At 41.2% G+C, this 18529-nt stretch overlaps 1 long non-coding RNA gene across 9 annotated transcripts in view; it reads left to right on the forward strand.

The window, feature by feature from the left end:
- LOC141992961 (uncharacterized) overlaps window positions 1–16351 on the forward strand; it is a 34951-nt gene extending 18600 nt beyond the window's left edge. For 3 of the 9 annotated variants that reach the window (XR_012640704.1, XR_012640709.1, XR_012640702.1), the window contains exons 4-6: window positions 9101–9592; window positions 13484–13575; window positions 14207–16347. This is a non-coding gene — a long non-coding RNA (uncharacterized LOC141992961). Of the gene's footprint in view, window positions 1–1858; window positions 1899–9100; window positions 9593–10954; window positions 11021–13483; window positions 13576–14206 lie in introns of all 9 variants that reach the window. The other 6 variants (XR_012640716.1, XR_012640706.1, XR_012640713.1 and 3 more) reach the window with 6 other exon arrangements.
- Window positions 16352–18529: the final 2178 nt, after the last annotated feature.

Below are 18529 nucleotides of genomic sequence, written 5' to 3' on the forward strand. Positions count from 1 at the left end.
GGAGGGGTGGATGTCTGTTTACCTGGCAACAGAGCAGCAAAGCTGCTGGATAGAGTGGTCACCTAGGCACTGCGGGATATCCTCCGGAGGCTAAAAGCTGGGTAAACAGGAAGAACGTGTCTTCACTTGCACATCACCGCAAAAGCATCACTGGTAAGAGCTGTATGTCTCTCATGGAGGTGGTTTTCTTTTTGTTTCACTGGAAAAAGTCATTGGCGATTGTAGATGCTCCCATGGTTTTTGCGCAAAAAGGGGACTTTTTTCCACTTTAAATGGCAAGGATAGACATGCCCTAAATTATATAGGGGCTAGGTGGCCCTGAATTATTTAGCTGCAACCAGCTTCCTACAAGAAGAGAGATGGGCGAATCAAGGCCATTGTTTCTTAAATAAGTGTTCTGATTTTTCAGAGTTAGTGTTCTCAATTCCCTTTGATTGTAGAAGGAGCTGTGAGGGCTCAACACCTGTAAAACTCAGCTCGCTTTTATTCTGGTGCCTAAATATGGGTTAGGCGGTTGTGGTAGAAGGTTTCTGGATAAATGTTTGGGGGCTAGCTAGTGAAATGGGTACATCTGATAAGTTCTGGAAAGCTAAGCTGTGACCTGGATTAGGTCCCAAATGAAATTCATTGTTGGCACCGATTTAGAGTGTACTGGACATTTGTCAAGATAACAAATCCACATTACAGTTTGGATGAATTTAGCTTAAGGGGCATTCTTGGTTTAGAAGTCCAGTGTGAAATACTGGGGGTGTGTGTAGGCCAGGATTGAGATGCGTAAACACAAGTGAGAACTAATTGCTCTTCTACTGATGAACAAATTTCCAGGATTTGGTTTGGGGTAGCATCTGTACCTCTCTTGGGCTACAATTTAAATTACAAATCTGGTATATGAACACATTCTGTGGTGAAATTTCCATTTCCTGGATCTGGTTGGGCAAGAAAATATGGGGTCCCAGCTAAGTTTACAGGGTCCAGAAAAAAGATGGTGCAGAAGGGCCATTTTTTTGTTGCTTTCCTCTGGACTCTCCAATTTAGGATAGATGTGGACAAATTGGAGACAGTATGGACAACAACACAAGTGATAAAAGGTTTTAAAAGCCTGACCTGTGAGGAAAGATTTTTTTTTAAAAAAACCTGGATATGTTTAGTCTTGAGAAAAAAAGACTGAGGGGGGACCCAATAACAGTTTTCAAATATGTTAAGGGCTGTTATAAAGAGGATGGTGATCAATTGTTCTCCAAGTCCATTGAAAATGGGCCAAGAAGTAATCAGCTTAATCTGCAGGTTGGATATTAGGAAAATCTTTCTATCTATTAGGGTAGTTGAGTTCTGGAATAGGCTTCCATAGGATGGAGTCCTTTGTTTGCCTTGTGCTTGTTGCTACTCCTACCCAGTATTTATTTCCCTTCTACAGTTGGACATTCCTCCTCCACCAGATGTGCACTCCATATGCCCACTGGCTCCTACACATGCGCCCAGAGAGTAAACCATGAGGGGTTACTGTTGGCAGAATGACCCGGGCAGGCACCCATATGTGCTTTCCACTTCCTCTTGACTATGAGCCAGAGGAGGTTGAGGGCTACTGTGGTCTGGAGGGACCTGAGGAGTGACGGTAGAGAAGCCTGTCCTCTTTTTAGGCATAGGGTGAGGGGCACAGGATAGGGAGCCCCAGGGCCAAGAATAATTGCTCCTTTGCATGGGTCCATCCAAAAGGGAATATAGAGGTGATTATTATAGCAGCTTATATTACCTTTTTTAATCTAAGACTGTAACTCATTTGTGTATGTATGTTTCCTGTTTTAACCTTGTAAATAAATTTCTTTGCTTAGTTAATAAAACCTTCGGTAATTTATTGCAGGATTGTCTTTGGTTTGAGATCTGAGTACAATTGACCTGGGGTAAGTGACTGGTCTTTTGCCTGACTCCTTTGGGACTGGGAGTAACCTGAATATTCTTGTGATTTTTGGTGTAAAGTGACCATCTATGAAATAGTCCAGCTTGCCTGGTGGCAAGATAGACTGGTGTGGAAGTATAACATTGTATAAGTATAACGTCGTATAAGGGGACATGCTGGATACATTGTATATGAGAGGGCATGCCAAAACATGTTACAAAGTATCTGAGGGAGCACACGTAGGGACAGTTAGCTTTTGAATGGAGAAGCAATTAAGATAGAGCCAGCACGTCTAAGAAGCAGGCATCAGAATGGAAGGTGTGAAGGGCAATTAGTTAAGTTAACTGGAAGCTGTTAAAGGAGATTGTTAAGGGTGGCAGGTAATTGAAGATACGTGACTGGTCTCAGGGATCTCGAAGGGTGGTGACTAAAAATCTTTTTCTTCTTTTGTCTGTAACTTCTCTGTAACTTGTTCTCCAAAAAACTGTATAAATTAAGAGACACAAGCCCCACTCGGGGGGCTCACTTCTAAATGTATTAGCAGAGCAGCTTTGCTAATAAAACAGAGTGGTCTGATAAATTGTGAGTCTGAGTCAAACTTTGACACTGGAATGCCACAATATCACTAAACCTTTGGTAATAATTGGCCAGACCAATAATTGGCCAGACCTGCTTCTTGGTTTGTGGGGCAACCCAACCCTGAGTAGCTTCTACTTTTAAAGGGTGAGGGCGAGCAAATCCACTGCCCATGCTATGTCCTAGATAAGATGCCTCTGCGGCCCCCATCTTGCACATGGACACCTGACAGTGAGGTTGGCTTCTCTAAGCCTCTGTAACACAATTCCCATGTGGTTTAAGTGGTCTTGCCAGGGGTCAAAAAGGTAGCCAAGTCATCTACATAAGCCCTGGCAAAGGTATGTAATCCCTGCAACACTTCATTGACAGGCCTCTGAAAAGTAGCCCCTGAATTAATTAATCCGAAAAGGCATATTCTTAACCTTGTATGGGCCAGATTCCACTACAAATGCTGATTTTTCCTGGACATCAGTATATAAGGGAATTTGCCAACACACTTGAGTCAAATCCAGGGTGCTTATGAATTTTGCACCCCCCAATATATTCAGCAAGTCATCAATTTAGGGTGTGGGGTATGAGTCAGGTTGATTGATAGCATTTAACTTCCTAAAGTCTACACACAACCTCATGGTTTTATCCCTTTTAGATACCATCATAATAGGAGATGCCCGGGGGCTTTTTGATTTAGTAATCACCCCCATATCCAGCATGCTTTCTACTTCCTCGTGAATTTGTTTCTGCATTTCTCCTATAGTATGATATGCTTTGCTAGGAGTAGGGAGGGGCTCTGTAGTTTCAATGGAATGTACAGTCTTGTCAGTTAAATTTGGTTGGTTGGAAAACCTGCCCGTGATTCTGCAAAAGGGCTAACATCTGCTTTTGGGTGGGGTTTAAACCCTCTCACGTCTCAATGCTCTCCAGAGAAATTTCTTCCTTACTCTCGCTGACCAAATCAGTTAAGGGGACAGTACAAGTTCCCTCATCAGCACAACAAATCATATTCACTCCCATCTCTCTTTCATGGTAAGCTTTCAATCGGTTGACATGTGCCGTTTGCAGAGCTCCCCAACCATGGGGCTTCCTTACATCATATGTGACCTCATTCGCTCTTTCTATCATCTCTAAAGGTTCTTCCCACCAATCTTGCATTTTGTTCTTTCGCACTGGAATAAACTCTAACATCAAATCACCTATGTCAAAAGATCTTTCTCCAGCATACCTGTCATACCAAACCTTTTGGATCACCTCACTCCTTTCATTGTTTTGCGGTACTAAATCCATCAAAGCCTTTAAATTCTCTTTTAAATGAGTTTCATACTTGCCTAGAGGCTGTCCTGTCTCCTCTGTATTACCCTTCCATGAGCCTCCAGTCAAATGTAGGGGTCCCCTCACATGTCTCCCATAAAGAAGATCAAAGGGGGAGCAAAGCCAGTAGATTCTTGGGGAACCCTGCTATTTGTGAATAACAAATAGGGGAGCAACACATCCCAGTCATTCTCTCACCTGGTAACATATATCTTCAGCATAGCTTTCAATGTACCATTTAATCTTCCCACCACATCATTAGTTTCTGGATGATAGGGGCAGCCTTTACATGCCTCACTCCACACAACTCCCATAACTTTTTGAAAACTACAGGCATGAAATTTGCACCATGGTCCAACAAGATTTCCATGGGAAAAACCTACTCTGCTAAAAATGGTGAATAGGGCAGTAGCCACAGTCTCAGCTTCTATATGACATAGAGCTTTGGCTTCAGGGTACCTGCTAGCAGAATCCACCACAAGTATATATTTCTTTTCATTCCTGGAAGGTCCAGTGAGGGGTTCTACATATCTATAGGCAATTTGGCAAACACCTCTTTGATGATGGACAATGACTGCAAAGGTGCCTTTCAAGGTACCTTTAATCTCTTACGCTTCTGACATAAGACACACCTCTGATAGTAATTTTTTACTGTCTCAAACATGAGGCCAATAGAAATTCTGTTTAAACCTGTCACACATTCTCTCCACTCCTAAGTGTCTAGCAAATGGGCGATCATGGGCTAGCTGCAGCAATTCTGTTTTGTACTTACCAGGCACAATCACTTGCATCAAACCTCACCAAGACATCTCTTTTTCCCGAGCCTCTCTGTACAACAGACTTCCTTCTACAAAAAAAAAAAAATACAAAATTTAAAAAAAAATCAACCCTTCCCTTCCCTTCCCCATCTGAGCTGCAACCCTCCCTTGGTCCAGGGAAAGATCAGCCTGTTGACCCTCAATAAACTCCTTCTGAGTCCCACTTAAGTTGAAAGCAGGCTCTTGCAAATCAGTGGAATATTTGTATTCCTCCTCTAAGCAGAAACTGCTACTCTCAGCTTAGAAAGGACTGCAGTCATTCTCCCCATCCTGCAGCCCTCCCTGCTCTCCACAGACAAAGCAGGTGAGTTAGAGCCATATTCTTTCTGGCTGTGGGTAATGCCATTAACCTGCTTAGACATGGTTAAAATATTATTACCTATTAAAATATCAACAGGGAGCAGGTTTCTGATGCCCACAATGGCATCTCCCTTAAAATCCTACAGTTGGAGATGGACCTTAGCCAGAGGTACAGTTACAGAGAATTCAGCCAAAGGTAATATATTTAAACTCTTACCAGGGAGTTTGTCTTCCTCCCTTACCAAACTTTCCTTGACCAAAGTGACTTGGGATGCTGTGTCCCTCTAGCCCTTACAATCTATGCCACTTACCTTAGCATCCTTAATAAATTCTTCACTTCTTTCCTAAGACTCAGTCCTATAATAGCTCACTGGGTCCTTCACATCCCCTTCTGCTATCTCAGGGTCCAGGGTAGCAGCATTCCCATTGAGGGTTGTGTGTGTGGATTATGATGTGACCTTAAGTTTTGGACAATTTGATTTTATATAGCTGGGAGTCTCACATTGATGGCAGACTACCTGCCTTACCTTGGGAATTGGATTTTAAAACCTGGGCTTTCTTGGGTGTTTTTATTAAAGTTGGGGGTAGGTTTATTGCCAGACCCCTCCTCCCACTTACCCTGCTGGCCAGAGGGATTTCTCTTTCCCTGGGATTTACGCCCACCACGAGCCCTTGACTTAACATATTCATCAGCAATTTCTGCCTCAAAAACTTTGGAAGGTTTTTTTGTCACAGATGGCTGCCTTACAGTCACCTCATCTGTAACTACCCATGACAATTTCTCCTTGGGCCATCAGATCAAATAGATTTTTCATAATCATCTTCAGCCCCTGCCCCCATTATCCATCTTCTCATAAAATTACACATTTTAGGCACATATTCAAGATGAGTGATACTGTCAAACATTTTAAGATTTCTAAACTTCAATTGATAGGACTAAGGGGTGATCTTAAACCTTTTCAGTACACTTTCTTTAAATTTCTTATATACCATAGCATCACCCTCTTCCATATCATTTAAAACTTGTCTTGCCTTGTTAGTTAATCTGGTCAAGATGATGGGCAGCCCACTTATCCTCTGGGACCTTGTGGATCCCACAGAGCCTCTCAAAGGTGGACAGGAACTCTTCTACACAGTCAGTCTCTGTAAATTAGGCAGCCTTTTCCCCACTTCCTGGTGCTTCTATAATAAGCAGCTTTATATGTTTAGGGCTGACCTGGATGGGGTTCTCCTGCTTATGTTTAGGTATCTTTGCCCCTCAGAGGCCTGACAGCATAAAAGATACAGTTCTCCTTGTCAGGGATTTTTATCCCCCTCATCCCAAAATCACAGCTGATGGGACGAGAACTCCTGCATGTAACCTCTTCCTCTGTGGGTAGGGGAGCTAGCGACAAAGTCTTTGCTTGGCGCATTTGGATTCAATAGTCCTTCCTGATGAGCAGGAGATAACACCTCATGGGGTAAACTAATATTTCATGCTTGGTAATGTTTCTCCTCTGACTGGGGGGAATTTAGCCTTAAACACTTTTATACCTATGGAGCAAAAATTTTAACATTACCTTATACCATGGGATACAGATATTATAAGTCAAGTGTCAGAGGGTAGCCGTATTAGTCTGTATCCACAAAAACAACAAGGAGTCCGGTGGCACCTTAAAGACTAACAGATTTATTTGAGCATAAGCTTTCGTGGGTAAAAACCCCACTTCTTCAGATGCATGAAATGAAAATTACCTATATTATAAGCAGGACTAATACATGTACACCCTACAAGCATTCCATAAAGTCTAAACACATTGTTATAACTCTAATATCTATTCTGATAATACTACCATGCAGGTAAGCAAGACTGGTTTCCAGCTGTGCGGTTGTAAGTGTTTAGTGAGGCCTAGGGCCCTTGGCATAAGCTGGCACCTGGTCTGCCAGCATCACAGCTTGTTTGTGCATGTTTGCTAGAATGTTTTGAACGACAATCATGAGGAAGAAACAGTCCCTGCTTGAGACAACTTTGGAATTCCAGAAAGGATTCATAAAGATTGTTTGGCTGTGTTGTGACGTTATTTTGTCTGAACTGATTTACCCATCCCTTGTTTACTCACAGAGTGTCTAAGTGTTGTTAGTGCTTTCAATCGTAGACGTTCATGAGCAACAAAAATCCACCCAACCAAAAAAAATCTGTCACCTTCTCTTAACAAAAATAGGTATTTGCAGAATAAGGGGCAAGCTAGAAGGAAAAATATCAGAATGATCCCAATAATATATCTCTGTCTATAAAGAGACACTTTTTAGCAAATGCTAACACTCACTGGTCTTAGCTAGACTGGAAGTTTAGTGTATAAGTTTGTTGGTTTTGCTCTCATCAGCTTTTTTTAAAAAAAATAGGTGAGTGGGGAAGAGGGAAGGAAATGATAGCGCTGGAACTTTTGTAAAGCTTGACATGTTGTCACTTTGGATTAGTTGAGAAACTTAAGAAAACAATTACAATTATCCAAGGGCAGTGAAATTGTTATATTTAATACAAATTCCTGTGGGAATTCTCTCCCATTCTGCCACCACTCAGTGTGCTGTTCACCCTGATCTATGACAAAACTCTTGGGGAAAAAATCCACTTATTTCAGCTATACATCAGTGCTTGTGAATGACCCCAAAGATGATAACCTCGGGCATACGTAGTAGGTTTTAGTCTAGAGCAACTGATGCCCAAAGTACAATGACAGGAATTCAAGTTAGTAAGTAACAGGGCCTTTATTTCCCCAGAGATTCTAGTGTGGAAGTCAAGGGAAATACAGTGACGTTGTTAACGTTGTATTTATAACTGTTAATAGTCCCACCCTCAGCTGCATTGTCTGAAGCACTGCTGTTGTTTTCATAAAGAGCATAGCAGGCAGTTTCTGTTTTATACAAATGACATGTTCTACACATGGGGGGGAAACATTTTTATTGGCAGCTTGTGGTCTACTAAAATAATCATCATACTACTTAGTACTTTGAAATTAGTTTAGACAAACTAGTCAATATTTGCATAGTCTTTCAAAGATATAAAGTGCTCAATATTACTTTCCATCTTACAAAATGCTACTTAACTCTAACATCGTGCCAGTGGTGAAAGTTGGTATGATCATCTCTTCCTCTTTTTAAGGATGGATACTGAGGCAGAGATATTAATAACTTAAAGAGTGGAGATTACAGCTCAAACTACTGAACCCTAGTGCTCAGACCTCTCTTTTCTGCCCTCTTTGTGTGTCTTTGTCTTTTCTCTTCTCATTCCTTTCTCTTCATCCCCCTTCTACCTCTTTTTTTCTTGATATGTTTATCTATGATATGCAGAAAGATGTAAGTTCAATGTAACAATAGTATAAATTCTTTTGAACACATACCCTTGCATGAAGCACCTGTATTCTTGGCTCCCAACTGCTTTTTAGATTCACCTCCTTATAGTCTTCTTTATTATATAACTAAGCGATGGGATCATATGAGAACCAACCAGAATTTTCACTTAAAACTCAGATGGAAGTGAGTTCAAACCTTTTCTAAGGTTAAGCAAACAAATCTGCTTATTTGTTTTAAAAATTGGTTACAGGCCATTGCTTTCAGCTGGGACTAGAAATTGCTATTCTTACAATATTTTTGCACTGGCCAAACCCAGGAAGTTCTTGAAAGAGACTAATGTCACAAAGTTGTCAAGCACAAAGAGCTTTGGACAAGTTCAGCCTTGGATAATCATTCAAACTTCTGGTAGTTTGGCTGAACTTTTTGAGGTTTGCCAAGTACTTGCTGTGAAAACACTTCTCTAAATATTCAGCAGGGTTGACTCCCATGTTTGAGGTTAGAGTGTTTAATGTGACTGGCAAGTCTATTGCAGGTCATTGTAACATGAAATTTTAAATATCTAACCAACTAACAATAAACCAATTTCTAGCAATGTGTCTGTGTTGCAACAGTTGTCATTTGGTCAAATAAATTTGGATTTGGGACTCTGTCAGAGTGTGTTGATGCTTTAAGGCCCGTCCCAGATCCAGCAGCACATTCCTGTTACTGGACTGTTCCCAGATTAGAGGGATTCTAGTGGCTGTAGTCCAGAGGGACCCTGGGCACTGTAGATACAGCAAGGAATTATGGGAAGGCTGCCAAGGGGATATAAAAGGTAGCCTTGCCTCAGAACAGTGAGAAATCTGATGTGTTGTTGAATCTCTCTTCTTCTCCACAGGAAGGGGTTTGGAAGAGCTTAGGAAGAGGCCCAGAAGAACAGCAAAAGGGCTGAAGAAAGTACCACAAGAATGGTGTTCTGGGCAAGAAAGACAGAGACTTGGGAGAAAACCTGGAGAGAACAGGAGCTGCTCATACATCTCCTCCAAAGGACCATGAAAGAAGCCCAGCAATAAAAACTTCTTGTTGGTCCTGGACCAAAAGAGTGAGCCCTTCACTGAGAGGAAGGCTTTATATTTTTGTTGAACTCTGTTTTGAAACTTTATTTACCTGGGAAGGGGAAGGAGTAACTTTGATTTAGGCAGAAGCCTAAGCTACCCTCGCAAGAAGAGGGAAACTGAGACAGCAGCTGTACCTGACAGTGAGAGGTGAATCACACCACTACAGGGCCCTAAAGTGGTCACACTTGAAATCTTTTGATTTGAAAGTTTTCACTGATTTGAGGGAGATTTCCAGTACATCCAATAGGCAATACCACTGACATCTTTGACAGGTAGATATTTTATAAGTGTGATCACTCTTTCACACTTGAGTTTGGGTTGCATTTGGTTTTTAATTTGGATCTATATGAGCGCTAATGGTCTGGATTCTTTTCTCCTCCCTTGGGTCCATCTCTTCAGCCTCTCACCAATGAACTGAGGCAGGAAGTCATTCTCTTTCCCTCACCTACATTTGCTGTATACGAACCAGATTCTTCTTCTCTGACCGAAGGAAAGACCAGCTGGGTTGTCTTCTCTCTCCTTCCATATTCAAAATGGTCAGGAACAGGGAGAGAGGCTAGTAACTCAATTTTCTTGGAGTCTTCTGGCATAACAGAGGGTGAATTGGACAACTTAAAAAGATCTATAAAATGTTATGTCTTTTCTTTAAAGTATGAAATGAGGAACCCACCAAAATCACCTACTTTTCATCCCAACCATTCTCTCTCCTCTCTCCCCCAGTTCCTCATCACCTTTCCTTCCAAGTTCATTATCTCAACAGGCCCTGTTTCATCTCTTGGCTTAAGAGATTCAGGGAATAGCATGCGTTCAGCTCTCTCTCCAGCTAGTTTGAAGGAAGCTCAGGAGAGGTCTAGGTTGGGCTGAAGCAACCCACATCCTCCTTGGCGTCACAATTCTCCTGCGTCCTGGTTATAAATGGATCTTCTTGAATCCAGGCTGCAACAGAGAAAGGAGATGGAAAACAACTCTCAAAGATTTTTTTTTTTTTTATGATGGTGATCTGAAATCTGCTGCCAGGACTGGAGTTAGAATTAGCTTCTCAGCAAGTTTAGATGTGTGGGCAGAGTGCAGGTGAGAAGGCCACACACATCTACATTACAATCAGTTTAATAGTTCTCAGTTTATTTCATAGTTGCAGAAATAATGCACCAAAGGGATGTTGACCAATCCACAAAAAAGTATGTAGTACTAATAAATGTGATGTAGGGAGAAAATCTTACAATGGCAAGGGATTAATTTAGATGACCTACTCGGTTTTTTTCCATATCTGCTGAGACCTCCATTTTAGCTAATGGATCATGCATCCCTTTCTGCTAAGAGCACAGTTCTACCAATAATTTTAGCAGCCATCAGATACAGTGCTATGATATCATGCCAAAAAACATAGTATAAATGCCTAGACAGATAGATACAGGATACGTACAGTTATCTACAGGACTTTTAAAAAAAAATTTTTTTTATAGCTAATGCTCACCCTCCAGATTATTTTATACAACAACATAGGCAAAAAAGTAATTACGCCTAACCTTGTTTGGCCATGGCACCTTCTGTTTCTGGGAATGTTTAAAAGTATTTTATTTTACTGCGCTTTCATTTTCATTCTACTTTTCCCTCAATTTTTGTTTTGCTGACAGCATGGCTGAGAATCCTGAAAGCAGTGGAAGAGCAAGATGTGCCCCAGATACATCAGTAAGCCTGGAGTAGGTTTACATGTGCCACATAAAGTTTTCCCTCTGGAACTGTACTGCATTTTTAGGGCTTATCTTGCCTGTGCTGAGTTCTTTGGCCCTTATCACATTTTTAAGCCTGTACTTCAGTTGGAGCGCATGAGTGTTTTGCTGGGTTGGGGTCAAAGTGCTAGGCGCCTTGCAGGTTCGAACCCTTCGTTATAACTTGTGCTGATGCTTGCAACATTTGTGGACACATAGTCATGTTATCCTGTCTCAGCCAATGGGTGGACAGACAAACAAAAGAACTATTGGCCAACTAATGGTCTGATCATGTCCTGAGCACCCTCAGCTCCGATTGGTTTTAGTGGGAATTAAGGGCACTTCAAAACTCAAGACCTAGGACAGGAAATAAAGCAAAACTATTTTAGATTACATAACTCAGCTTGAGCCAGTTGTATTGTGTTAGGCAAGCAATGGTGTAACAGATATATTTTTATACTTATTGTATTTCAGTTTGATTTCTTTGTTTCAAGGGTTATTCCCTTTAAGAGGCTAGATTATTGTTTTCTTTCTATGTAGATATTGTCCTGGTTTCCAAGCGGTCAAGAAGGACTTGGATTTCTGGCATGGGCTATTTCACTGACAGGAGACAAATAAGGACACAGATACAGTGTATTCTTTCTTAGTCCATTTTTATTAAGAATAGTACAAATCATGAGGCCTTTACTCGGTTTTTACACAAAACTCAAACAAAGATCCTAGGAAAAGTTGATGGAATTGTTCTGCATAAGGATTGAGGAAAAACTGTGTTAAGATTTTCATGTTTTAGCCTAGTGCACGTATCGCTTATTACCCTACGGAGTAAAGATGGATTAACAGTGCAAGCAGCAACAAAGTTCACCAAATATCCACTCACTTCTAAAGTCGGAGCAAAAGAGAGCATTTTTTGTTAAACAGCATACAAAGTGCTCTTCTAGCTGTTCCTTTTCCCAGAGACTGCATCCAACTGACAAGTTTGTGTTGTAATCCCACTCCCAAAACAGTACAGTCCTGTTGTAAGTACACAGACTTGGCATGTCACTCAGAAATCATTATCCTCTCATCATCCTGAACATGTGTTTCTACATGTAGCATAAGTGAGTCCATGTCTTTTATCTTGCTTAGCTAGTCTCAGTCCATCTGCAGTTGTCTTGCAATCAGAGTGGGCGCTCCCTTGAAACTATTACATTTGAGCTATAGATGATGCAATGGGCCTGATTCTCCACAGCCTTGTAAAAGGTCAATTACATACTGATTTGGTGACTATTTACACACACACACACACACGTGTATGTGACTTTACACAGGTATGAATGACTAGCAAAGATGCAAAGCAGTGGTGAATCAGGCCCAATGTGGTATTTAAGTGGCCAGTTCATGATTGCCATGGGTACTGGGACACTTTATGTCAGCTATGTTGGTGCAAAGTGGGCACAAAGCATCCATGTGGCCTACCTGGAAAATACTCCCAGCACAGAGGGCTTTCCAGCATCTGGTTCCCTTGCCTAGCTATCTGGGAACACGAAGGGATGTCTTACACTGCAGTTACACATCCGTGGCTGGTCTGTGCCAGCTGACTCAGGCTTGCAGAACTTGGGCTAGCGAGCTGTTTAACTGCAGTGTAGACTTCTGGACTTGGGCTGGAGCCTGGGGTCTAGGATCCTGTGAGATGCAGCCTGAACCGGTAAGTCTACACTGCAGTTAAACAGCCTGGCAGCCCGAGCCCTGTGAGCCCAAATCAGCCGACACAGGCCAGCTGCGGGTGTCTAATTGCAGTGTAGACAAACCCTAAGTTGCAATCTATCATTCTGTTGCCTAGGATGGGCAGGAGCAAGGGCAGGCATCAGTCCTTTACATATTCTTCTCCACTAGTGCATCCACATAGCAGATGAGTGGATTTGCCCATTCAGAGTACTGTTTTACTTGGATGCAGTTAAGCTGACACAACATGCACCAAGGATTAGTGTTTTTCCTTCCAGTTTGTTCCAGGCGGTTGCCTCCAGCTGCATTCTGTTGTGTATCTTGGAGTGCACCCTATAAATGAACAAAAGTGGAATCTGCAGGCAAGCTCCCAGCATGTGCTTTCAGAGTCTAAGGGCAAGAGAGAACACAGTAGACAAAGCAGAGTGCACCCAGCTGCCAAATAGTGCACACCCCCAGAGTACAGTATCACTCTGTAATAACATGTGGGTTTTAAACACCACTGTCTTGTCAAGTTCATAACAACATTGTTTTTAATAAACATAACTTGGTTTGAAGCTTGTGAAGTATAGGAGTGAATTTTAAGTATTTGATAAGAAATTGTAATAAGTCTATCAAAAGAATTAACTTAAGGTGATTAGAAGTTTTTTTAAGGTAACTAACAAGTTAGGGAGATCCTAAATAACAAGGGGAAAGGTATTTGGTACCTATCACAATTGATTGTGACTTTTTTTTTTCATTTTAAATCTCCAGTCACATATTGCCAGTTCCTGCTCCAGGACATGTCATGCCATATATTATCCTGATGACCTTAGAGCCACCACAGAATGCCGACAGGGCCAGAGGTAAGTGGCTTTTCCTTGCAACATGTTGCAACTTTACTATCTCTGTTTTAAAATATTCTTTACTGTACAAAAATCATGTGGATGTTTTGTCTTCATGAAGTGAGCTGGCCCATGTAGCAAGGGGAATAACAAGAAGGAGAGAGGTGAGATCTGCAGGGAGGGAGGATAATGACGTGCCATATGGGTTGCCATATGAGACAAGTGCAATCATGGTGGTAAGCTCTGAAGAGAGATGTGGCTAATAATTTAACTCTTTTGCCAACCCTTCCTTGTCAAAGGTACCAGAGCTCTTGCTGCAAACACTTCCGCATGTTGGCCAGGAGAAGTGGTAGAGGGAGTCCTTCACCCTGCAATGGTGAACCCTACATAGTTTTATTTAAAATAGACATATTGAACTTTTTAGAAAAAGAGCACCCTGGACCAACTTCTGTTCTCTGCTGTGCAAACAGATTGGGTAGTCGTGCACGAAGTTTGCACTATGTAATGATTAACATGTAATTGCATGGGTAATATGCTTGTAGGTGCACATTTTGAAAAAAAAATCCTTTGCAAATAACATGATGATTTATTGAGCTACAATGAAAATTCAGATATTGGATAAAATATTTCCTCTACATGTCTTATTTTTCAGGCAGGTTTATTTTCAAGCCTCCTGTCAGGGACACATCAACTTTAAGTAGCAACTGAGACACTGTTGTGCCTGTTCCAAGTTATACTTTCTATTAAAAAAAGAAAAACTTTGGAAGACACGAGGAAGAGCAGTACCAGAGGAAATTTGCTGCACAGTAGTTGTCCACTTTCTGTGGCCAAAACCCCTTCAAGGGATGTGAAATTGCCTCTGAATTACTACCAGACTATGTTTTAAACTGGAATCCATCATCTATCTTTGTCCTCATGGGCCTGATCATGAGCACTGCCTGAGCCATATGAATGCTTAACATCCAGGATCAGACCCATAATGTTTAGGAATTCTTCTTATAGGACAGACTGCTTGTCTGATCAAGGGACACTTATATGGTGTTATAGACTCAGACCCTGAAACTGCAAAGATTTATGCCTGTGCTTAACTTTATGTATGCAAATAGTCCTTGTAAAGGATTGGGGCCTAAGTTACATCACCCTCTTCTGGCTGGACCCAGGCTTGTGCCTGTGGAGCCAGTTCCCGCCCTGGGAAAATCCTGTCTGGGCCCTTCTCACAGAATCCAGGGAGAGTAGATTCCAGTCAGATTAATTGCTGTGTATTTTATTTCAAGCCTTCTTAATGTAAACAAGGACCAGTGCTTCACAGCCTCTCCCCATAAAGTCTGTACAGGTTAAGTCTGTTTCCCTCAAGTCTGTCCCTCACCTCACAAATTCACCACCCCAAAAGTTCCAGGCTTATACGTCAGAGCCTTTTTTTGTGATATTACAGGACTTTCCCCAGTCTCCCTTTTGTCCATCTGTTTCTTGGAGCTGCTCTTCACAGCAGTTGCTCCAGCCTCTGGCAGATAGTGCAGACACCCTGCTCCTCTTTTTCTGAGGATCAGCCAGTTAAGTTGCTGGTATTTTCCCAGGTGCAGTGGGTGGGGCTAATTAGCCAGCCAGCTGCAGGCCTCTCACCCCAGAGGAATACTATCCCTTATACCTTCCCAGTCTTATTAAAATCAATCAATGAAACTACTTTACTAGCATAAAATTAAACATGTTCTTAGGTCTTTGCAAGATCAGGGCCTTAAATTGTAATCCCGCCCACTCCCACCTTCACCACTGATGTTATTGCTTTCCCCCTCATACTTGTCTGTGGAAAAGTCTCATGCCATTAAGTTAACACTATGATGATGCAATTAATACAATTCCTAAGAAATAACAGCAACAGAATACGTGCTAAAGCATTAGACAGTGGCTACTCTCTGTGTAGTCTTAAGCTTTACTAGCCAAGAAAAAGAACAAAAGTGAAACCTTGCATCCTCAGAGTCAGTCACAGCTAGAGAAAGATGGACCTCTACACAGAACAATTCTAGTTCTTATCAAGTGTCTCAAGAAATTTTGTCAAGTAGCGCACTGTCATGATTTCCTTTGGGAACACATTGAAACATGAAAGAAAACAAGCTTCTTACAACAGCAACATTCTTATCAAATACAATTAATGAGCAACTGCCACTTCATTTAAGTTTGGCTGCAGAGGCAAAGCATAATCACCCAGGAATGTGCTCTCAAAGTGACATTATATAAACAAGTACTGCTATGTTCCCCTGTTTGCATGGGACTGTTGCTAAAGATGTGTATTTCATTAGCCAATATTCACATCTTACGCACATCTGTTTTCCTGCTCTGCTCTTAACTTTTAACTTATCATTTTAATTAGCACCATGAAAATGCTATGCCTTATCTTCTTGGCTATTCCTTGTGTATTTCTGCTCTGCTTTTCCTGTAAAACAGTAGAATAAAGATACATTGTAATGCACAATGAAAAAGAAAATATGACCCTATTAATATGACCCAAGACATTTGACCAATTATACCCTATTGCAAGCATGATTTGATGCAATTCCTGTAAGTGCCATTAATAAAACCAGAGTTACAGGTGCTGAATTTCATTCTAGAAGCAGTATTTTCCAGAGGAAGTCGTTTCAGAAGTAACTTTAAAAACAATAGATACATTTGACCATATTCACCAGTATATTCCAGCTTGTACGCACTGCTTTGGCAATTCAAAACAGCAATCCAGTTTAACCGGTCAGCTGAGCTCAGTTTATGCTGCTTTGCCTTGTTGGAACAGTGCAAAACAGCTAGAAAGCACTGGTGGATCTGGCCCTCTATATACTCAAAAAGCAATAAAAGCTATGTAAAATCTTCCCCATGTGTCTTGGAGTGTTATTGCTTGCTTGTGTAAGGAAATGGTCACCTTAAAATTTCAAATGCTATTTGGGACTAGATTCCCTGGTACATCTGGCCGCTTTATGCTGCTCTGGTGATGTGAAAGAGCAGTAAACTGGCTGACTAACTAAATGAAATGTATGGCTGCTTTGCATATCTTGAATGGTCCAAACAGTCAGAGTATACTGGTGCGTGTGCCCCCCCTTTTCTTCTTGTTTACTAATTGCTGTTTTGGCAATTCTGGTGGGGCCACAGGAAGTGAACAAATACTGCTGCCTGCTAATAGAATTCCTATGGCTATGAAATTAAACGGCAATCCCAAATTTTAGTTCTCTAATGGTCATCTGGCACTGATTAAAAAACAAGTTCCTCTACTAATTTTGCATTGATACTGGGGACACTGGCAACACATGGTTGTTTGCTATCATCTGCTATACTAAATGTACGTTCGTCTTGAATGATAGCCGGGGTGCAACAAATATATGAAAGCTTTTATAAACAGAGGCTAGATATGGCACAGTGAAATCCACTGAGCACCACGTTCTCAGCTACCCGCTCGCATAGCCTTAGTAAATCCAACACTACCTCAACGGAGGTCTGGTGTTAGAAGGAAAGAATGTCATCTATATTATGCTCCACAGATTACTTAAGTATATCTGACATATGATATAAAAGGTTTCACTGAGCCACAGCATTGGGAATTGGATGATGTGGGGTCATTGTCATCTCAGTTTGATAATGCCTTCGATATTCATGTGGCTTTGACATCTTTGAGAAGATATGTGTGCACAAATCTTTTACCCAACACCAATTATTTTAGAAAATGAAGTATGTATGTATGATCCAATGAGTTTCTAATTGCTAGATTGTGTGTGTATGTGTGTGTGTATGTGCATGCGCACACACATCAACAGATGCTGTCAACCCCCCCCCCCCCCATTAAGATAATCCTTCAAGCGTTTTGAGTATAATGTGTTACAGAAATGCCACTGCTAACTGAATATCATACCTCCATATATCAAAAGTATCTTTATGCTCTGTAGAATGTTTTGAAGTATAGCTTATTTCTACTACTCGAAGGAATATCAGGGGCAGGGACAGATTGGTCCTGCAGGGAGCCAAGCTCAAGTTGAAATTTGTTTTGTTTCCTGCATTAACAACACAGGAAACCCCAGGAAGGGGTAAGATTGTACCATATCTAGTCTATGTGAACTGTGATAGGAATAGGGTGGGAATACCTCCTGATTTTACATGCTCATTTCTGTTCACCTGGATCATGCAGTTCCATTCATGTGCTGCCAAACACATATATTTATGGCTTGCATTGGTACTGGTCCATACATTATTAGTAATATTTGCTTTGTTCTATTTACTTTGGCCAGTATTTTCTCCTTTGCTGCCCTATGTGGAACAATAGTAAGGCTCAAGGTGAGCCAGAGAAAATGGCTGAACTCTGAAAGCTGAGGCCACAGAGACGTAAGAAAGCATCCACAAGGCTTAATGGCACCTTTGCACTCCCCTGGAATTCAGCAAGACTCCTTACTTGAGTAAGGACTACTTGTATGAGTCAGTCTTGCAGAATCAGGCCCAGACTAAGTTACAGTTCTTTTGCTTGATGTCACCTCTTGATCCTAAATCTTGGCGCCGAACTATGGTATTTAATGAAATACTTTGTTTGTTTGCTTTCACTTTGTGTGACACTTTATAAGTAGATATGATTAAATACTGAAAAAGTTAATTGTCAGACTATTTCATAAAAACAGGCAAAAGTACTTGAAATTTGTATTTGACAAATATTCAACCAGCTCTACTTGTAAGGAAAAATGTATGTTGTTTTTCTCTCTTCACTTCCTATAAAGAATACCGAAGCAACTGTCCAAAACCAGATTCCTTGTTAAATAGTAACATTGTTTGAAATATACAATCTCCCAGTGCTTTTTTACCCTGTATTCCTAGATCTTTGGAAATAAGCAGATATCTTCACTGACCCTTTAGAATATTTCAGAGTGGTGTAGTAGTGGGCTTAATCAGAACTGATTCCAGTAACCGATACATGAAACGTCATTCTGCTAGAAAGCCATTCAGAGATAAAACTTAC

This window comes from Natator depressus, chromosome 1 (genome assembly GCF_965152275.1).
Source record: "Natator depressus isolate rNatDep1 chromosome 1, rNatDep2.hap1, whole genome shotgun sequence".
NCBI classification, from domain to species: Eukaryota; Metazoa; Chordata; order Testudines; family Cheloniidae; genus Natator; species Natator depressus.